This window comes from Carettochelys insculpta, chromosome 22 (assembly GCF_033958435.1).
Source record: "Carettochelys insculpta isolate YL-2023 chromosome 22, ASM3395843v1, whole genome shotgun sequence".
Taxonomy (NCBI): domain Eukaryota; kingdom Metazoa; phylum Chordata; order Testudines; family Carettochelyidae; genus Carettochelys; species Carettochelys insculpta.
This window is the reverse complement of record NC_134158.1, coordinates 18,129,723-18,141,807: the sequence shown is the minus strand read 5'-3', so window position 1 is coordinate 18,141,807 and position 12,085 is coordinate 18,129,723. Positions and strand designations below refer to the sequence as shown.

The following is a 12,085-nucleotide window of genomic DNA, read 5'->3' as shown; positions in this document are numbered from 1 at the left end:
CCCTTAGGGGAGGGTCTATCAATGGAGATTCTCTATGTCCAAGGAAGGTAGTGAGGATGGAAGTTATATAATAGAGGCACAATCTGAACAGAAACAGACAAATGAAAAAGTCCCATTCGAACCCTCGTGTAATGGGAGACAGCTAAACAGCGAGAGGTGTTTAAACCAGTCCTTGAAGTCTAACTAATAAGATGGGTCGACTGCAGTGCCTCGTACTGAATGACGGCACTGATATAGCAGGCATCACAGAGAGTTGGTGGAATGAGGATGATCAGTAGGACGAAGTAATACCAAGGTACAAAGTCTATCAGGAGAACTCGTCGTGCTGGGGGGAGTGGCCGGCCCTCTATGGCAGAGAAAGTGTAGCATCGAATGAGGTGAAAAATCTTAAATGAACCAAACTCTCTCATGGGTGGTAATTCTGTCCTCTAACAACAATACAGCTGCAGAGCCATGCCACTGACCACCTGACCAGGCTGGAGATAGTAACTGGGAAATGCTCAGGGAGATTAGAGTGGGCCTCAGTTTCCCCTGGGTGGTACTCAAGTGTCTAGGTGGTGAGATAAGAGTGTGTGGTGGTTGCAAAGGGCCCTAGTGGGCACGTGTGCCTATAGTCTGGCTGCCTGGGTGCAGATAAGGGTCGACACTCTGCCAGGAGCCAGCCAGGGGTGTTGGAAAATAAAGCCAGGCTCAGAGCTGGGGGGTTCCTGGCAGACACACTGCTGGCTTCTCCAAGCTCTGTGTGTGAGTAACTGCTGTGTGTGTGTGTGTGTGTGTACATTTATGTGCCTGTGTGTAACCACTGTGTGTGGCAATGCCCTGTGCGTGTTTCACAGACTCACAGAATCCTATGGCTGGAAGGGACCTCAGGAGGTCATCTAGCCAAGCCCCCTGCTAAGTCATCCCAGCCAGGACTTTGTCAAGCCGTGTTTGTGTGTGTGTAACACAGATGTGTATGTGTATTATTGCTGTGTGAGTGCGTATAAGCCCTGTGCACTCTTTGTGTGCACAGCTGCTCAGTGCGTGAGTGGGTGTGTAACTGCTCCATGTGTGTAGTTATTTGTATATAACTACTCTGTGTGTAACTAGTGTGTGTTTAAACAGTGCATCTCTCTCTCTTTCTCTCTGTGGAATTACTCTGGGTATGTATGTTGTTGTAAATCAGGCAAGTCAAACTCAAAGCCTACCGAGGGTCACACAAATGAAAACCAATAGCTTTCAAGATCACCAAAGAAAACATGCTTCTGTCAGACAGTCGTAATTATGTATCATTATAGGTTATGTTTTAGGCATATTTTATAATATTTTTCAGCTTGTTTGAATATAGTACAATAATTTTAATTGAGAATTTAATATTTAATCTGAATTTTATAGTTTTATAATTTCATTAATAGCTCATAAAATTTGATGGGTTAAAATTGTTGCTCTTTGCTCATATATAATCATTTTTAAACTGAATATAAATTGCAGGTACACCATGACCCAGCCGGCTCCCAGCCCCAGGTCCATGAACAAGTTCAGTGGGGACGTGTGTTTGATATACTTGATGTAAATGTTCGACGGGTGTAACACCTGGGTGAGTGTCTCTGTGCGTGAGCATAACCTCAGGGAGAGTGACTGATTTGTGTGTATAACTAGTGTGTGTGGGGGGGGGGGCACGGGGTTGCCAGGAGACAGCACAGCTGGCCAGGATGCAGCTCCCTTCCCTTCCTCCGCTGCGTTTGCTCAGCTGCTGGAGCAAGGCGAGGCTGTTCCAAGTGGGCTGAGACAAGACGTGGGATGCCAGCCCTTGGCAGTCTGCTGCTAGGCAGCAGGCCAGCCAGTGGGGCCACGGGGAAGGGAGCAGTTGGTCTGAAGGACCCCACGCTGGCTTAGGCCCCACCCCTTCCACCTTCAGCCCCGCCCCTTCTGGGGTGGCGGAGCTGGGCCCCCGCTCTCAGCTAGCCCCGGGGCCTGCGATGGCGGTTGGCCCTGCAGCCAGCCAGCTCTTCCCGGCACGTGGTGTTGATGCCTCCCTTTGTTAGCTGCAGGTTCTGGGCGTCCTGGGGGTGTTGCATGTCCCCCGCGCCTCCTCTTGCCACAACTAAGCTAAAAAGAGGGGGTCCGAGTTGGGAAGACAAATGTCAGCCATCCGCTTGCAATGGCCGGCGGGGTGTCACAGGCCTTGCCACGGCGCCTCCTGCTGGTCAGTCTGGGAATTAGCTCGTCCAGCTCCAGAGCACCCTCTTCCAGCCTGGGTCTCACCTGCTGTGGCCTGTCTTTTCCCCAGCTCTCCTTCATGTTCCATCAGGCCCCACAGCCCTCCCAGCCCAGGTTGCCCCTGGATACTGCCCCACAGCATCATCCTTGTTCTCATCACAATTGATTCAGCACACATCTTGTGAATCAGGGCCCCGTTGGGCCGCGTGCACCCAGACACAGAGAGACCGAGATCAGGGCCCCGTTGGGCCAGGCGCCGCCAGACACAGCGACAGAGATCAGGGCCCCGTTGGACCGGGCGCCCCCAGACACAGAGCGACCGAGATCAGGGCCCTGTTGGGCCGGGCGCTGCCAGACACAGCGACAGAGATCAGGGCCCCATTGGGCCAGGCGCCGCCAGACACAGCGACAGAGATCAGGGCCCCGTTGGGCTGGGCGCCCCCAGACACAGAGCGACAGAGATCAGGGCCCCGTTGGGCTGGGCGCCCCCAGACACACAGCGACAGAGATCAGGGCCCCGTTGGGCTGGGCGCCCCCAGACACAGAGCGACAGAGATCAGGGCCCCGTTGGGCTGGGCGCCCCCAGACACAGAGCGACCGAGATCAGGGCCCTGTTGGGCCGGGCACCACCAGAAACAGAGCGACCGAGATCAGGGCCCTGTCAGGACGGGCGCCCCCAGACACACAGATCAGCCCCTCCACCCCAAGGCAGCACCCAGCACAACAGGGCCCTGCTCAGAGTCAGTGCAAGTCTAGGCCGCACCCAGCATGACTGAGCTCTGCTTTCAGATGGGACCCACAGATGCTGTTGCAATGCACAGACAGTAATCAAAGCAGACGGCAATTACACGTGGACAGTGAAATTGGGGAGGCTGGTTGTGCTAGGCACAGGCCAATCAGCTTGCAGAAGAGACATCACAAGGTCAGCTCACACCTCCCCACTGTGTCCATGTCCCCGCGCTGAGAGTTAATTGAAACATGGGGAAGGCGTCTGCAGAGACGGAACCTTTCCCCTTCCATTAGCTCGGGCTCTCTGCGCTCCCCAAGGAGCTTGGACCTGTGGGCTCTGCCAGCACCATGGAAGCTCTAGCAAGTTATTGATTTGGGCTGGGGCCACACCAATTCTCGTTCTGGCCGACCCCGGTCATCTTACTGCAGTTCACCCCAGAGCTGCTTGTGCCCTCCCCTGCCAGCCTTCATTTCAATGCTGTGGCCCACTGGAAGCCTCTGGAACTGGAAGGTGGATCAGGGCACCCTCAGGTGCCAGGGGATGAGCTGTTTGCCCAGTTCATCATCGCATGTGTGTTGTCTATGAAATGGGGCACAGGGCTTTCCCCTGCAGGGGGCGCTGGTTCCCATCCAGCTCCAGAGAAAGGGACAGGCCAGCTTGAGAGGATGGCTAATGGGGCAAGGGGTCTTTCTCCTGTGGGGCCCCAGCTGTGGGCTGGCTGTCCCAGGGAACGGGGCATGGGAGCATTCCCCTCCAGGAGGCACCGGTTCGCCTCCAGCTCCAGGCTGTGGACTGGCTGGCCCAGGAGATGGGGAATGGAACACAGACTCTTCCCGTCTAGGGGTGCTGGACCCACCCCAGTGCATGGGGAGAAGGTCTCCCCTCCAAGAAGCTGGCCACATGTCTCTCTGCCCTCTGGCCCTGAACACCCTGTGAGAGTAGCTGGGACACAGAGGTGTTACCCATCCCATCCCATTTCCCTACCCGATCCTCACTTCCTTAACCCCATAGGGGTTGCATAGGAGATGCAGGCTCAGGAGCTGGGGGCCAGACTGGAGAAGGTAGGCCGGTTCAGAGGGGAAGGAGCTCTGGGGAGCCAAGGCTGGGCATGGGGAGCTGTCCATGGTGCTGGTGGAGACAGGTGCAGGAGAACCAAGTCCATCAAGTCCAAGCAATGTGTAATGATGGTCCCAGATCTGGCTCAGTCCTGAAGTGCCACACCTCTTGGGGCAGCCCTATAGGGCCAGGGCGTGCCCCCCAGCACCTATTGGTGCAGCAATGGTGTGATGGAGTGGGGGGATACCTGTGTGTGTGTGTAAGTGGCTCACAGAGGGTGTGGGTCTCCTGCTGAGGGTAACCTTGACGACCAGGTAACAGCTTTGTACTGGAGACAAAGGAAGAGGTGGAGCCTGAGGGGTTTGAATTGGAACCGGGAGTTGGGAAGCGGTTAGTTTGGGCTGAGAGAGAGGGAGAGAGAGAGAGAGAAAGAGAGAGAGACCAAGGGGGGGCCAGGCTCCGGCTTTGGGGGCCCCTCGGGCCCTCCACTCCCCAACATGTATTTGACTGGCTGTCTCTGCCTGCTGTACTGACTCCTCTGTACAAAGCTGTGTCCTGTCGGCTAATAAATCCTCTGTTCTCCTGCTGAGTGAGAGTCACTCCTGCCTGTGGACGGGGTGCAGAGCTTGGGGGACCCCGAACAAATGGTGAGCTCTGGGGTGGGGGATGGTGTCATTCTTTGAGGATGGGGAGGAGGTCAGCTAGGGAGCCATCGCACTGTGAAACGTGGTCCCCCGCAGAGGGGGTGGGTGGTGTGTGTGTGTGGGTGTGTGTGTGTGTTGTCGTTTTCCTGGGTGAGCCCACTCAAGGGCGCAGTGACTGATACACTGGATACCCCGTGAGTGCCAGTGTGGGGTGGTGAGGGGTGTGTGCTCAGAAAGGGGGTTCAGTTCTGCCCTGAAGCAGGATCTTGGGGTATCGGGGTCACCCTTTCCAGGATGGGCACTGCTTCTCAGAGGTCCTTGTTTAAGGCTGGGCTTTTCCACCCATGCTACAGAACCTGCTGCATTGTGCTGGGAAACTGCAACTTCCTTTCCCAGCCCTGAGGAGCCGGAAAACATCTCTCTCATCAGTAGAAGTTGGCCCAATAAAAGACATTCCCTCCTCCACCTTGCATCTCGAGTGCTGACCAAGCAACTGAATCCACAGCTGCTGCGATGTTATTCACAGAACCACAGAACACTGGAACTGGAAGGGACCTTGAGAGGGCCTCAGGTCCAGTCTCCTGCTCTCCCAGCCAGGCCAGGCACTATCTTGCCCTTCCCTGATTGATGGCTGGCTGACCTGCTCTTAAATATCTCCAGTGATGGAGATTCCACAACCTCCCCAGGCAATTTATTCCCGTGTTTAACCACCCTGGCAAGAAGTTTTTCCCCTACTGTCACCCTCCCTCGCTGCAATTTGATTTGCCCTGTGAAGCAAATGCTTAAATTCTCAGAGCTGCTCAGCCAGAAGCCGGCAGGTGAAGATAGACCCTGGGCTCACCCGCCTGATAACTGTGGATGTTGCCTGAGGAGCAGCTGCATTGCCCCAGGCAGAATATGAGCAGCGCCCTGCCCAGGGACTGAAGACCATGAGACCAGTCTATGGCTGCCCCGTGCACGGCGAGAACCACTGCCTGCTTCAGTGTCATCTGTGCCCTCTGCTGGCACTTTGCTGCTGCCCGAATGGCTGATGGAGTATCGAGGATGACTGGGTCCAAAGACCCTTGGATTAGCAGGAGTTCAGTCACCAGTAAGGATGCAATAGTACTGGGGCTACAATGCAGTTTACATATAAGTCCAGCCAGGCACCAGCAGGAGCCTGACTCTTATGCAACTAAATAAATTCATTCCCCTTCTGTCGTCAGGAAATTCCTCCCCTGCCCTAGGTTTACGGGCTGCTACAGATTTGGAAGCTGGTGTATCAGAGGGAAGGATCAGGCAGGACAAAGGGCGATGGGATGGCAGGCCAGGGTGACACCAGGGTGCAGATTGTGGGATTAAACAACAAACCCTCATGCTGCAGCACTCACACAGCTGATGCCAGGGCATGCAGAAGTAGGACAGGGTCTGTAGTCCCATTTCACAGACAGGAAAACTGAGGCATGGGCAGAGCCCCATTAGGGCTTGGGGCCAGAGAAGGAGTCAGTGGCAGAATTAGAAAGAAAACCCAGGAGTCCTGGCTCCCAGCCTCCCCCTGCTCTAACCATCAGAGCCCACTCCCACCCCCAAGAACCAGGAATGGAAACTAGGACTCCTGGCTCCCAGCCCCACCTGTTCTAACTCACTAGACTCCCTCACCTCCCAGAGCAGCAGAGAACCCTAGATCCTGCTGCCCAGCCAGGTGCACCACCCACTCCTTTCCTGTCCAGTTCCCTAATACCTATGTTGCTTCGCTCTCCCCATTCCCTAAGCCCAGAGCATGCGGAGTCAGGCCCTGGTCCCAGCAGGAGGGGCTGCAGGTCCCTTTCCCCTAGACCACATTGTCCCTTGCAGCTCGATCCTCCTGTTCCAGCCCCGGGACATCCGGCAGGAGGCTGAGGCAGCTGTTGGCGCAAGTGCCAGGCCCATTGTGGCGCGGCCGCCGGCAGAAGTAGCGGCACAGGTGGGCTCGGCACTTGCGGTGCAGGGAGGCATAGATGAAGGGGTTGTAGCAGGCCGAGCTCATGGTGGCCAGGTGGCACAAGACCTGGGCCAGGTTGACGTAATGTTTGCCCAGGGAGGTGACATCGGGGTCCAGGTCCCGGAGGAGGTTGAGGACCTGCAGGGGCAGCCAGCACACGGCAAAGACCAGGACGGAAACCACCAGCAGCACAAAGGTCTTGTGCTTCTTCCTATCCCAACGGGGCTGGCTGAAGTTGGCCAAGTGGGAGAGGCTCCTGCGGTGAAGGTGGGCGAAGATGGAGCAGTAAGAGATGGTGACGGCCAGCAGGGGCAGCACGAAGCAGATGAGGAGCGTGACGCAGCAGTAGACCAGCCGCTGCCTCTCCAGGTGCCTCCGGAACTCCTCGCAGCCAATCAGGTCGTGGCCAATGTCCCGCAGATCCACGTAGCTGGTGTGCCAGGAGGGCGGGGCAGCCGGGGCCAGGGCCAGGGCCCAGATGGCGGCCACCACCAGGCCGCAGTAGCGCAGGGGAAAGCGCTGCTGCATGGGGTGGGCCACCACCACGTAGCGGTCCACAGCGATGGCTGCCAGCGAGAGCACCGAGACGTAGACGGTGGTGGCTACGGCGTGGCACATGGCGCGCCAGAAGAGCCAGCCCCGCCCTTCAAAGGCGCAGGAGGCCATGGGGGGGGCACACAGGCCAGGCACATCAGCGGGTCGCCCAGCGCTAGGTTGCCCAGGAAGAGGTCGGTGGTGGTGTGCAGTTTCCTGTTGGCGGCGATGCAGCCCACCAAGAAGGTGCTGCCCGCGCAGGCCACAGCCACCAGGAGGCTGTAGAGAGCTATGAAGAGCGGCTTGAAGTGCTGCAGCAGCTCGAGGGCGGAGAAGAGCTCCTTGGGGTGGCTGGTGTCCCCGGGGCCAGGGGCGGGTGCCATTGGGCTCCATGCAGTCAGCCCGGGAGACAGGGAACACAGACACCTCTAGGTGCGGGGGGTTCTCCCAGCAGGGGGCGCTGTGGGGAGCCGGAAAGGAGCTGTGGCTACTCCAGTACCAACCTAACCCAGCAGGGGGCGCTGTGGGGAGCGGGGAAGGAGCTGGCTGTGGGGGGAGCAGTGGCTACTCCAGTACCAACCTATCCCAGCAGGGGGCGCTGTGGGGCAAGCTCACGGCTACGCCGCTCCCAGTCTCTCCCAGCACGGGGCGCTGTGAGGCCAGAGGCAGGAGCTGGCTGCGGGGTCTGCTCCAGCCTCAGCCACTCCCAGGGAAGAGGTTAGGGTCGGTCCTGCTTTGGGCTGGGAGCTGGACTTTATGACCACCTGAAGCCTCGGACAGCCCTATGATGCTGTGAGGCTAAGGGGTGAGGGCCGAGACTTCAAAGCATCTTTCACCTAAGGCCCAGGAAGCACCTACACGTGCGTGGCTAAAGCCTCCCAAAAGTCCCTCGCTGAGCTAACCACTGACTCCCACTCCCCTCCCAGAGCCGGAGACAGAACCCAAGTGTCCTGGCTCCCAGCTCCCCGTACAGCCAGCTAGCCAGCCCCACCCTGCCCAGGGTGAGTCCCGGCGTGCGGCTCAAGTTGGCACAGGTGCCATTTTCTCTGTAAGTCGTGTGTTTTAAAAGGATGCAGCAGTGGGGTGGGGGAGTCGTTCTCAGGCGCTCCAGGGGGTGGGTATGAGTCCCTTCACTCTAGAGAGAGCTGATTTGGATTGGAGTCCAGCCAGTGCTAGCACATGGCAGGGGCTGGGGGGCCTGGCTGAATCAGGCCCACTCCTGTCCTCTGCCCCTAACCCTGAGCTTTGCAGAACATGCCCTGGGGTGCTCCATCCCCATCCCTGCTGCAGGGGGACAATGGAGTTTGGGGAACCCCAGGGTGGGACCCTGTCCCTGCTGGTGTGAGACCACAGCTCTCGGATCTGCCGCCGGGGCTGGGGTTGGCAGGCTGGACAGCCCCCGCCCCCCAGCTTTTGCTAGGACTGGCAGCAACCCCCTGTTACTTGCTGTTGCGATGCACAGTGCTAACCCACAGCCTCCTGCCAGCACCTGGCGCCTGAGGAGCGCAAACTGGCTGCAAGTGTTATTGAGTTAAGCTTCCTGTCTGGGGAGACAAATATCAGGACCCCAAATTGTGCAGTGAGGGAAACTGAGGCACAGATTCTGGAGCAAAACCCAGACAGCCTGATTCCCGAGTTGGGGAGAGAACCCAGCCGTCCTGCTACCCAGCCCCCACTTGCTCTAACCACTAGTCACCACACAACTGGGGAGAGAACCCAGGACTCCTGGTACCCAGCCACCACCCGCTCTTAACCATTGGACTCTTCTACCCTCAGTAAGCTAGGGGCAGGGCCAGACCCCAGGTATCCCAGCCCACAGCTCCCTCTCTTCAGCCATCTCAGCACCACTGGTTTCAGGGGAATCAGCTGCTGCTTCCCTTCAACCGGGGTGGGTGTCTCCCAGCTGCGCTAGCTTCTTCACCAGACAAAGCAGCTCTATTGTTAAAAACTTTTCCCAGCCCCAGGTCCCCTCACTCACCATCCCTGGCCCGGTGAAATAGCCCTACATCGCCCCAGGGGAGAGAGAAGCAGCCCCCACTGTCCCACCCTGAACCATCTTCATACACACTGAGCCGGACTGACAGCTGTCAATCAACTTCCAGCTGTACCTGTGATGCTGCCCCAGCCGTGAGAGGGGAGGGATGCGCCCAGCTCTGGGGAGGGTCACGCCTGGCTGGCAAACTGTGGGCAGGTTCCGAGCAGCCTGCAGCACTGCCAGCAGACCCCACAGGGGCTGCGCCGCCCCTCCCTGGCTTGACAACTAGAGCTCTTTAACTCCTTCACTGCTGGCTGCATCAGAAGGGGCAGGGGTGATGGACCCAGCTCCCCGCCAGAGCCCTGGGTGGTGGCAGAGACTGGGCACCAGGCTGAATGCTCAGTGGGCATAAATCTGTGTCACCCTCATGGGTATTTATTACCTGTAACCCTACAGTGCCCAGGTGGCATTGCCAGTGGGCATTGGGGCACCTGGCCGCTGAGTAAGGGAGAGCCTCCGAACAGCTGGGAGACGGAATGGGCACTTCTGGTTGACCTCATGGTCCCTCATCCATCTATTGCCAGTAGTGTCACTCCAGCCCAGCCGGGAACGCTGAGCTGCAGGAACAGGGAATGGTCTATGGGGCTGCAGCGACCCGCCCATGAGGGACAGGTACTCCCCTAGGCTGACATGCAGCCCAATTTACCTCCAGCACCCTTCACCGCCCGCTGACGCCGAGTGGGTTTAGGAGGAGAAAAATTCCCATAGGATCTAAAAGCCCCACGTTAGCAGGCAGCCACCCCGCTGAGCCAAACACCACACAGGCAGACAAAATGCAATCAGGGACCCATTGGACTGGGTGCTACTCAGACAGAGGAGGAGGAGTAGTAGTAGTAGGCATCCTTCAGTCTGCATAGATTATGGATCGCGCCCTTTATAGTTTCAGTTGAGGACTTCATTTACAGCGTCTACTGTGACTATAAAGACCGACACAAGAGTGACAGTCCTTGCTGCATCTCTTGCAGATGTGGTGGGTGTCTGGCAAGTCCTTATTGTGCTTTCTGTGCGCTCGCTTCTCCTCTGCTAGCTGTCTGATCCTCATCTCGCCCTTCTGAAGGCCCTTGTGTAACCCCTGCCTCCATCTGCTGCGGTCGTCTGCTAGTGCTTCCCAGTTGTCCAGCTCGATGTCTACCTCTCTGAGGTCTCTCTTGCAGACATCTTTGTAGCGCAACTGGGGACGTCCGGGGGGTCTTTTGCCAGAGGCTAGCTCACCATACAGGATGTCTTTTGGAATCCTTCCATCGTTCATCCTGTGGACGTGGCCAAGCCAGTGGAGTCGACACTGCCTGAGGAGGGTGTGCATGGTTGGGATTCCAGCTTGCTTGAGGACGGCAGTGTTGGTCACTCTGTCCTTCCACGATATTCCAAGGATGCTCCTGAGGCAACGCAAGTGGAAGACGTTCAGCCTCTTTTCCTGGCGGGCATACAGGGTCCAAGTCTCGCTGCCATAAAGGAGGGCACTGAGGATGCAGGCTCTGTAGACTTGCATGTTGGTGTGAGTGTACAGCTTGTTGTTATTCCACACTCTCTTGCTGAGTCTGGACAGAGTTGTGGCCACTTTTCCAATCCTCCTATTTAGCTCAGTGTCCAACACACAGTGACCAAAACCAGGGCCCCATTAGGCTGGGTGCTGCCCAGAGACACAGTGACCGAGATCAGGGCCCCATCGGGCCAGGTGCCACCCAGACAAGCAGTGACCGAGATCAGGTATTTGCCTTGTTTTACAACAGGCTGCATAAAACACTCGTCCAGTCAGTACCATGTGAAAGTTCATTCAGACAATGACTTGCTTCTGCAGCTTCGTATCCCTCACGCTGGAATGTAAGCGCAATATTTCCATTCCAATTCACTTATTGGCTAACAAGATGGTAGAAAGTTTGCGGTTGGCGTCTTCTGTGGTATCTGTGCAGGTATTTGTAAGTAAGTAGTTTTAAAGCGAGCTGTAGCTTGGTGGGATGCAAAACAAAGCTGAGCCCTGAAAAGGGGCCAGTCATTTGGAAGGGTTGAATGGCCCTTGTTTCAAGACCTCAGATTAATTTTAGCACCCTGTGTTTCCCCCAGTGGTACGTGTCCCCTGAGGGGTACGTGAGATGAGTCTGGGGGTACTTAGGAGTTTTTTGTTGAGAGAGGGGTGCTGTATAAAAAGGTTGAGCAATACTGATGTAGATCGTCTTATTGCGCTAACAGGCAGCCCGTCCGTGCGAGGCGTTGGCTGAGGTACCAGGAGCCCACAAGAGTGGCCTTGCTGGCAGGGGGACAGACGCTGCCTGGGGCAGTGCCTTTGCCGGCCCACAGAGGAGCAAGGGCGGTACAAGTGCCCTGTGCAGGGACACCCTCATTGTGCCGGCCTCTGCTGCACAGAGCTCCAGCCATGGGGAGGCAATGCATCCCAACCTGCAGCCTGCGCAGGGGCTTCTGGCCAGCAGGTACAGGCAGCTGTGGGGTGTGCAGAGCAGAAAGTCCTGGGTGACTGCAGCAGCCACAAAGCACCAAGTCGGTGCGTCCTGCTGAGCTGCGCCCTCTGACCCCCTTTGTCCCACCACCGGCCAGTCTCCCACTTCCAGCCCTGCACAATTACCACCCTCCCACCTCAGCCCTTTGTTCTCCAGCTGGTTGCACCTGGCTGCTTCTTGCTAAGGGTGTGTCATCCAGCGCCCTCAGTTGCCAAGAACCAAATGTCCGGGCAGTTGGCCTGGCCTTTATCCCGGACTCTCGGTTGGCGTGGGGCCCAGGCAGGTGGGCCTCAGTCACACCTGGACTGCCAGTCTCGGCCGAGACGAACAACCTTTTCCCACCACCTCATTAACTGTGTACCCCGAGGGGAAACTGAGGCACACTCCCTATTAGCGTTCCTTGGAATCTTTACCAGAGGGGATGGACATGGCCTGTGACCCAGCCAAAGGGCAAGTCACAATAGGGACAAGCTG

General features: G+C 57.3%; 1 pseudogene; it reads right to left on the bottom strand.

Moving 5' to 3' along the window:
* Window positions 1–6,439: 6,439 nt before the first annotated feature.
* On the bottom strand, window positions 6,440–7,506 carry LOC142025287 (prolactin-releasing peptide receptor-like; annotated as a pseudogene).
* Between the last annotated feature and the right edge of the window lie 4,579 nt (window positions 7,507–12,085).